General features: G+C 38.8%; 1 protein-coding gene and 1 long non-coding RNA gene across 2 annotated transcripts in view; one reads left to right on the top strand and one right to left on the bottom strand.

The window, feature by feature from the left end:
• The window catches only part of Polr3D (RNA polymerase III subunit C53), a 168,478-nt gene that overhangs the window by 114,096 nt on the left and 44,556 nt on the right, over positions 1-9,826 (top strand). The gene's annotated exons all lie outside the window — the stretch shown is intronic.
• Positions 3,637-8,428, bottom strand: LOC139750659 (uncharacterized). The gene is made up of 2 exons (XR_011713190.1): positions 7,687-8,428; positions 3,637-3,802 (listed from the first exon to the last, which is right to left on the bottom strand). It is a non-coding gene; the product is annotated as an uncharacterized lncRNA (long non-coding RNA).

The following is a 9,826-nucleotide window of genomic DNA, read 5'->3' as shown; positions in this document are numbered from 1 at the left end:
GACTTGTGTGAGGGAGTATCAGGAGAGATTGACTGTAGAATGGCAAAAGGTGAGAGCAAATGATGTGAGGGGAGTGGGTGAGGAATGGAATGTATTTACGAAAGCAGTGATGGCTTGCACAAAAGATTCATATGGTATGAGAAAGGTGAGAGGTGGGCAGATTAGAAAGGGTAGTGAGTGGTGGGATGAAGAAGTAAGATTGTTATTGAAAGTGAAAAGAGAGGCATTTGGACAATATTTGCAGGGATGTAGTGCAAGTGACTGGGAGATGTATAAAAGAAAGTAGCAAGAGGTCAAGAGAAAGGTGCAAGAGTTGAAAAAGAGGGCAAAAGAGAGTTGGGTGAGAGAGTATCATTAAGTTTCAGGGAGAATGAAAAGATGTTTTGGAAGGAGGTAAATAATGTGCATAAGACAAGAGAACAAACGGGAATATCGGTGAAGGGAGAAAGTGGGGAAGTGATAACAAATAGTGATGGAGTGAGTATTTTGAAGGCTTGTTGAATGTTTTTGATGATAGAGTGGTAGATATAGAGTGTTTTAGTCGGGATGGTGTAGGAAGTGAGAGGGTCAGGGAGAATGGTTTGGTAAAGAAATGAAAGGTAGTGAAAGCTTTGCGGAAGATGAAATCCAGCAAAGTGGCAGGTTTGGATAGTATTGCAGTGGAATTTATAAAAAAAAAAAGGGGGGTGACTGTGTTGTTGATTGGTTGGTAAGGATAGTCAGTGTATGTATGACATGGTGAAGTGCCTGAGGATTGACGGAATGCATGCATAGTGCTATTGTACAAAGGCAAAGGGGATAAAGGTGAGTGTTTAAACTACAGAGGCATAAGTTTGTCGAGTATTCTTGGGAAATTGTATGGGAGGGTATTGATTGAGAGGGTGTATGCATGTACAGAGCATCAGATTGGGGAGAAGCAGTGTGGTTTCAAAAAAAAAAAAATGTGGTACAGGATGTGTGGATCAGTTGTTTGCTTTGATGACTGTATGTGAGAAATGCTTAGAAAAACAAATGGATTTGTATGTAGCATTTGTGGATCAGGAGAAGGCATATGATAGGGTTGATAGAGATGCTTTGTGGAAGGTCTTAAGAGTATATGTGTGTGGCAGGTAAGTTGTTAGAAGCAGTGAAAAGTTTTTACTAAGGAGGTAAGGCATGTGTATGACTAGGAAAAGTGATTGGTTCCCAGTGAATGTTGGTTTGCAGCAGGGATGTGTGATGTCCCCATGGTTGTTTAATTTGTTTATATATGGGGTGGTCAGGGAGGTAAATACGAGAGTTTTGGTGAGGGGGCAAGTATGCAGTCTGTTGTGGATGAGAGGGCCTAGGAAGTGAGTCAGTTGTTGTTCACCGATGACAGAGCTCTAGTGGCTGATTCGTGTGTGAAAGAAGAAAGTTGAGAGTAAATGTGAATAAGAGCAAGGTTGTTAGCTTCAGTAGGGTTAAGGGACAAGTTTTGGAATGTAAGCTTGAATGGAAAAGAATTGGAGGAAGTGAAGTGTTTAGATATCTGGGAGTGAGCTTAACAGGAGATGGAACCATGGAAATGAGTCACAGGGTGGGGGAGGGGCCAAAGGTTCCAGGAGCGATGAAGAATGTGTGGAAGAAGAGACTCCAAATGAATTGTCTCTTATTACTGCTAAACCTAATAACTCTGCTTTTATTCACACTTACTCTCAACTTTATCCTCCCTCTCAAACTCCCAAACTCAGATGGCTTCTGCAGTTTCTCACTTGAATATGCCACAAGCAGTGTCATCAGCAAATTACTGATTTCCCTGCCAGCATCCACCTACCCCATCCCACCCCAACACCAGACCTTCATCAAATCACTTTCCTTGACTCACTTTCACATACCTCCTAGAACCAAGCATCCTACATCTTCCACCCTGCCATCAAAAACATTCAACAGTCCTTCAAAATACTTACCCTGTCTTTTCCTCCCCTCATCACTACCTCCCCTCATCACTTTCCCATTGGCTTCCTTTACTGATATTCTCATTTTGTTTCTTATTTTTCTCACACTTAACCTTCTGCCAAAATATTTTTAGCCCCAACACCTTCTTTACTTACCTCTTTCTCTTGTACAGCTCCCCATCAATTGCACTCCTTCTCTGCAAATAGTTGCCCATACACCCTTTTTTCTTTAACTGGCAAATTCACTTTCTTACCTCACCACTAAGTTACCCTTTTTCACATGTCTGTTTCCCATATACCACAAGCTTTTCTCTTCTGTGTACGCAGTGCTTCCCTAATCAATCTTCCTTTCCTCACCTCAGGGGAATGATGGACTTATTTGGAATAAGAAGTTTCTTGATGAGATATCTTTTTATTTTTCCTGTAATGGTGATATAACCTCACTGAAGGTAACTTTTCCCTTGCAGGATAACCATGTGCAGGCAGAGTCCATTAACACTGATACATATAAAAGAGAGAATGAATGTTTTTATATATATGTATGTATGCATGTATTTATGTACATTTATATATCTTAAGCAGTTTTATAGTCCTATTCATCAGTATTCCAGTAAATTTCTTTTTAATGTTCTTGTGAATTTTCATTTACCTCCAGTATCTTCAGACGTCTTCTTGAATGAAAGAAGAATTGATTGCATAATTATGGTAATATACATCTTTTTTCATAACTGTAGAGAATTACATTCATCCATACAGAGACCTAATATATAAAATGGTGGAAGAGCTAGAGAGAAATGAACAAGGACAAAAAACTGCTTTTCAATCATAATGGAAGGAATTTTTCTTTTAAAAATGCAGCAGACTTGTTTCTCATCAGTAATGCATCACTCTTATACGTCAAGACAAAAAAACAACATTTTATCACATTGGATCCCATTCAAGGAAAAACAAAATACTAACTTCAAAATCATTCCTCAATTATCAACTTACAATGCTCCCAGCAGCACTATAAATTGATGCAATGATGAAAGCATTTTGTTTAAACAGAACATTGCACATACTGAATGGTTCTACTCAAATGGAGACTTTATCAAGAAAAATATTGCACAAGTGGTGGCAATTCTGAATTTGAATAATGAAAACCTTTAATATGTAGCAAGTCAGATCAATTTCAGTCATATGTAAAGTAGAGATGAATCTCACAGATAAGCACTGTATTGCAATAAACTGGAAAACAAGGTGGAGACCATGAGAAGCTGTACTACGGATGTGGCCACGAAGTGTAGATCTACCTGATGTTGTTACTTAAAATGAATCGGCAAAAATGTTCCAAAGTAAAAATTGAAGTGCTATTCCTAAAATTGACACAAATAAAAGTCAAACAGTATCTGTTTTGTGAAGTATTCAAGTAGTAAACTAACAAAGTAACATCTTAAAATTATTTCTGTGTCGGTAATGAAAATTACGTAGCAGCACTTATAAGAAATAAACTATTCATTTATTTGGTTACATAAACACAGATATACGACTAATCAACTTTATTCAGAGCTAAACATTTCATTCAGCTTTAGGGGTAACTGTTTATCAAAATTCTTGCTCTCAAGTCTTACTTGCTTTTGTCTGAATATTACTCCAGCAGCACTGAAGAGACATTCTCAGGCAGTAGAAGCACACAGTGGACTTTGATGGACAAGTCCAAAAATGAGAGGAATGATTTGAGTATCTCCACCCCATTACAGGAGCACATTAAGCACCCTTCAGTTGTAATTTACCCTGACTTTCATGAGGTTTTAGTGAAGCAAAGAGGTTATCATCATCCAGTTACCAGTCAAAGGTCTTTTTAGGTTTGACTATTTTCTTCACCTGAAGCTTGATGGACTTCACACCTGTGATGATAAACAACCAAGTAGGAATGGTGAGACTTTTATAAAAGATTACTTCGTGAGATTGCACATTTAGAGAAAAATTAATTCTGCAGAAAGCAATATAAGCTAATGAAAGCATGGGTCATAAATCAAACCTCTGTGAAAAAAGGGAAAGAGAATGGAGGGAGGTAACTAAGTTTTTACACTCATCCAAATCAGTTTTATAACTACACTTTTGGCTGTACTTACGGAATAACAGATTATGGTACAAGCGCAGTGGCAGAATTGTAACCAATGAGGAAAAGTTATTAAGTTTCAGTACCTTGAGGGAGTACTCTAATTTTACTAAAGTATCCAAGTCTCTCCCTGCATTCTCGTGGTGTCCTTGGTATTATGCTCCTTAGGGGTGGAAATAAAGGGGCAGGAATTGCCCAATTACATCAGGGATTATACTTTTAAATTTAGACAAACACCTGAGGTGTGCTGTCACTTTTTAGATTTTTGACAATTTTGGATCCTTGCTGCCTCTGGAAACGCTGTACTGGATTTGCCCTCTGTCAAGGTTGAGGCACAAAAGGCTAAGAAGCGGCACTGGAGCCTACCAGTTATGCCGAGGATTAAAAAACACGAGTGATTAAGGTTGATGGCACTGAATGTGAATGGGATGACCGGTAAGAGTAAAAGGAGGGAGCTTGTGGAGAGGTTTTAAAGTTTTAATGTGGAAGTGCTAAGGATTGGGAACCCATATCCTTGGGCAGGGTGTGCTGAGTGAAAATGGTATGATGAATGCAAGTTATGGAAGGAGGTGTGGTACTGACAGGAATGAGTAAAAATCATTAGGGAAGAAGAAAAGAAGAAGGTGCAATTTTTGCTGTCACCAAGAGTATGAAGGGTGTTACAGAGCATAGATGGAATGGATCAAAAATACTGTGGATGAAAGGAAAGATTGGGATTGTGAAGTATGCATGGATATGTGTATATGCACCTGTGAATATGAAGACTATGAGGTAAGAATGAAATGAAGCTTTTCTGGAGAAATTTGAATGACTGCATAAATGGTTTTGAGAATGAGAGAAACATGGTCACATTGTCGTATTGGGTGATATGAATGTGAAAGTGTGATGTGATGAAATTGGTGAGATAGTTGGTAAATGGGGAGTGCCTGGACTAAATGAGAATGGAAATTTTTTATGAATATTTCTGCTAAGAGGGGTTTATTCCTTGGAAACATTTTTTCAGCACAAGATGATCCACAGATATATATAGATGAGGAATAATAGAAGAGAAGAGCAAAAGGCTTCGACTGTCTGTAGCAGTGGAGACTCTGACCATTTCGCAGTTCTTGTGGGAATGAGAATCGGGGAGAAGTGGAGGTATGGTGCAAGGAAGAATGGAGAGGAAAAAGTTGGCAAACAAGAAAATGAATCAGAAAAAATGCAGGGAGGAGTATGAAAGGAAGGTAACTAAAAGCTTAGATGGAAGTGCAGCAAAGGTTTTTATGAGAATGAGATTCTTTAAATGTTAGAGAAATATTAAAGGTTGTAGAATTAGTAGTTGGATACAAAGTAGTGAGATTTTTTTTTTTTTTCTTTTAAACTATTTGCCATTTCCCGTGTTAGCGAGGTAGCGTTAAGAACAGAGGACTGGGCCTTTTTGGAATATCCTCACCTGGCCTCCTCTGTTCCTTCTTTTGGAAAATTAAAAAAAAAACGAGAGGGGAGGATTTCCAGCCCCCCGCTCCCTCCCCTTTTAGTCGCCTTCTACGACATGCAGGGAATACGTGGGAAGTATTCTTAATCCCCTGTCCCCAGGGATAAAAGTAGTGAGATATAGGAATAAAAAGAGCAATGCATGGTGGACAGAAGAGCTTAGAAATGCTGTGGAAGAGAAGAAAAAGGCACATGGTAGATTGCTTGATAGGAATGTACCAGTGGAAGTTCAGCAAAGGAGGGAAAATACAAAATATGTAAGTGGGATGTTAAGAAGCTGACAGAGGAAAGTAGCTGAAGATTTTGGAGGGAAATCAAGTGAAAAGTTTCAGGATGATAAGAAACTATACTGGAAGGGGTGAAAAAAGAAAGAGGTTGGTGTAAGAGTAGAAATGTTAATGTGAGAAGTAAAGGGAGTTGCTAAATCAAAAGGAGGAAGTGAAAGGACGATGGAAAGAATATTTTTGAACTGATGAATGTTGAGAAGGGGAGGCAGCAGTTGTTACATGCATAGGTATGGAGGATGGAATGAATATGTAAGGGCCTATAGCAAAAAGGGAGGTAAAAAGGGCAATAATGAGGCTGAAGGTATGAAATGCACTTGGAGTGGATGTGATCATGGCTGAAATGCTGAAGTATGAAGGAAAAAGTGTGATAAAGTGGATGCATCTTATGCGATTTAGCATGGAAAAAGAAGGTTGTGCCTGAAGATTGGGTGAAAGCTATTATCGTTCCTTTATTCAAAGGAAAAGGTGCTGAGGATATATGTAGCAATTATAGGGGAATAAGTCTGTTAAGTATACTAGGAAAGATATATGCAAGAATATTGATTGATAGAGTGATGGAAGTAACTGAATGCAGAATAAGTGAATAGCAAGGGGTTTTAGGAAAGGTAAGGGATGTGCAGATCAGATTTCTGTAGTGAAGATGATTGTGGAAAAGTATTTAGCAAAAGGTAAGAAGTTGTATGCAGCTTTTATGGATCTGGGGAAAGCATATGACAGAGTTGAGTGGAATACTTTATGGGATGAGTTAAGGATATCTGGTATAGGGGGACAACTGTTGGATGGTATGAAAGCCTTCTGTAGAGGAGCAAATTTAGGGAAAAGGGGTGCAGAGATGGAGTGAGGTGATGAGAGATGGTGGCTAGTGATAAGCCTGTTTGCAGATGATGCTATGTTGTTTGCTGAGAGTGGAATGGAGTTGGTGAAGGGTGTAAGTGTGTTTTTTGATGTGTGTAAATGTAGATGATTGAAGGTAAAAGTAAAGTAATGGTGTTTGAAAGGAAACAAAGTGAAAGTATAGATTTTGTAAAACCATATAGAGTGAAAGAAGAAAGTGTACTAAATTGTGCTGTGGGTATGGAGGAAAAAAGACTGGAAGAAGTGAGAAAATTGAAGTATCTAGGAGCTGTCCTGGGTAAATGTGGTGATATGGGAGAAGAGATAAGGGAGAGAGCAGTACAGCGTAGAAGAGTCACTGGGTCCCATAATGGAATAATGAAGGGTAGAGGTGTAAGTATGGAAGTGAAGAGTTGATTAAGGTATAGCATAGTCCTCCCAACTCTGACCTATGCAGCCGAAACAAAGACATGGAATGAGTCACAGAGGTCAAGAATCCAGGCTGTGGAAATGAGCTATTTGAGAAGGGTGTGTGGTGTAACTAGATGGAATGAAGAAAGAAATGAAAAGGTGTATGAGAGATGTGGTATGGCAGTGAATGCAAAGGGAATGATTTGTGGAGTGGTAGAATGGGTGAAATGTAATACTTTGACGTGGTTTGGACATGTGGAAAAAATGTATGATGATACAGTAAAAGTGGTTAATGTGAGTGGACAACCACCTATGACATAGGCAAATAGGGTGGAGGAATACCGGAGGTAGAGAAATAGTGTATGTGAGGGAGGCATGCAAGGACAGGGATAAGTGGAGAATCTTTTGCTGTGGCCACTTCTTAATGGGAATTCCCATAGGGAATGAGTATCAGAGATATAGATAGATACAAGCACAACATACCAAAAAAGAGCTGCTTAGAATAATGATTATTACATTGGAATCACACCTTGATAGTCATCAAAAGCTGTTTCCTCATGTTTTCCAGGAGATAGATTAATGATGTCAGTTAATACCTCATTGCTGCTGGAAATGGCGAGTAAGTTTAATAAAAGAATATAAAAATAAATTAATTCAACTTCACCTTTCTTGTTGAGAGAATCCTGGCTGATCTATAAGGTCTTGGACTTTGACAGCAAGATGGCAACTTTGATGAATTGTGAGTCCTCCAGCATAACAGCAAACTGACTTCACATTCCTGACCAAAGGGTGGAAATAAGGGTAAGAGTCAAGTCAGCAGAAGTCTTGATTTTATCATACTTTGTGTGATTACCTGATACAGTGTAGGGAGCAGCCACCCCATAAGCATGTTCTTTTCTGACTGCAGGATATCCAATACCTTAACCACTGGTTTCATAAATGTGTAATACCGATTCAGGATCTCCAGCTTTATGTGATTTAGCTTGAAAAATGTAAAATCACTATTTTAGAACTTTATTCATCATGTAGACCTGTTTCTGAGGCATTATATTTTGCCATATTAACCATAATTGTCAGTTAATGATGCTGTTATCATCAAATGATAATTTTATGGGTCCTGCCCTCATTTGAATTCCCAGTTAACCTTTTACTCCATTAATCATCCATAAATATCGCCAGAATTCTCCCATCATAGCTAGAAAAAATGTCATATTTTAATCTGGTGCATATCATCGTACAAGTTGTATGTTATGCAAGCTTCAACTTTCTCCCCAAGTAACACACCAATTAGTGAAAATATAAGTTAAGTTTGCAATAAAGGAGCAATTTATTGTAGTATTATTGCTCATATTTTGGTAATGGGAACTTAATTTATTATTATGTAATAAAATAATAATTTGATTAAATATTTCATGAAACAAAAGTTACTTATAAAGAAAAGATCAACATTACATAGAAAATACGTGTTTGTAGTACACATATGTCGTGTAAATACTTGCGTGAAAAATAAAGCAAAATGTTTACAGTAGCTATCTATCCAGATATCTCTGACACTTGTTACCATCTGGAACTCACTGAAGGGGATGGCTATGGCAATAGTGTTTCTGTAACTAGTGAACTCCAGTGTACAGCACAACCTCACTAATTCTCTATTCAGAATTTGGAAAATGTCAGTAGTTCTCTATTTTTGCTTTCATTGAAATATATCTTTCATACTACTATCCCTGGGGATAGGGGAGAAAGAATACTTCCCATGCATTCCTCACGTGCTGTAGAAGGCGACTAAAGGGGACGGGAGCGGGGGGCCAGAAACCCTCCCCTCCTTGTATTTTAACTTTCTAAAAGGGGAAACAGAAGAAGGAGTCACGCGGGGAGTGCTCATCCTCTTCGAAGGCTCAGATTGGGATGTCTAAATGTGTGTGGATGTAACCAAGATGAGAAAAAAAGGAGAGATAGGTAGTATGTTTGAGGAACGGAACCTGGATGTTTTGGCTCTGAGTGAAACGAAGCTCAAGGGTAAAGGGGAAGAGTGGTTTGAGAATGTCTTGGGAGTAAAGTCAGGGGTTAGTGAGAGGACAAGAGCAAGGGAAGGAGTAGCACTACTCCTGAAACGAGTGGTGGGAGTATGTGATAGAGTGTAAGAAAGTAAACTCTAGATTGATATGGGTAAAATTGAAAGTTGATGGAGAGAGATGGGTGATTATTGGTGCATATGCACCTGGGCATGAGAAGAAAGATCATGAGAGGCAAGTGTTTTGGGAGCAGCTGAATGAATGTGTTAGTAGTTTTGATGCACGAGACCGGGTTATAGTGATGGGTGATTTGAATGCAAAGGTGAGTAATGAGGCAGTTGAGGGAATAATTGGTATACATGGGGTGTTCAGTGTTGTAAATGGAAATGGTGAAGAGCTTGTAGATTTATGTGCTGAAAAAGGACTGGTGATTGGGAATACTTGGTTTAAAAAGAGAGATATACATAAGTATACGTATGTAAGTAGGAGAGATGGCCAGAGAGCGTTATTGGATTACGTGTTAATTGATAGGCGTGCAAAAGAGAGACTTTTGGATGTTAATGTGCTGAGAAGTGCAACTGGAGGGATGTCTGATCATTATCTTGTGGAGGTAAAGGTGAAGATTTGTCGAGGTTTTCAGAAAAGAAGGGAGAATGTTGGGGTGAAGAGAGTGGTGAGAGTAAGTGAGCTTGGGAAGGAGACTTGTGTGAGGAAGTACCAGGAGAGACTGAGTACAGAATGGAAAAAGGTTAGAACAAAGGAGGTAAGGGGAGTGGGGGAGGAATGGGATGT

The sequence above is a fragment of the Panulirus ornatus genome, chromosome 10 (genome assembly GCF_036320965.1).
Source record: "Panulirus ornatus isolate Po-2019 chromosome 10, ASM3632096v1, whole genome shotgun sequence".
Classification (NCBI taxonomy): domain Eukaryota; kingdom Metazoa; phylum Arthropoda; class Malacostraca; order Decapoda; family Palinuridae; genus Panulirus; species Panulirus ornatus.
This window is presented reverse-complemented; position numbering and strand designations above follow the sequence as displayed.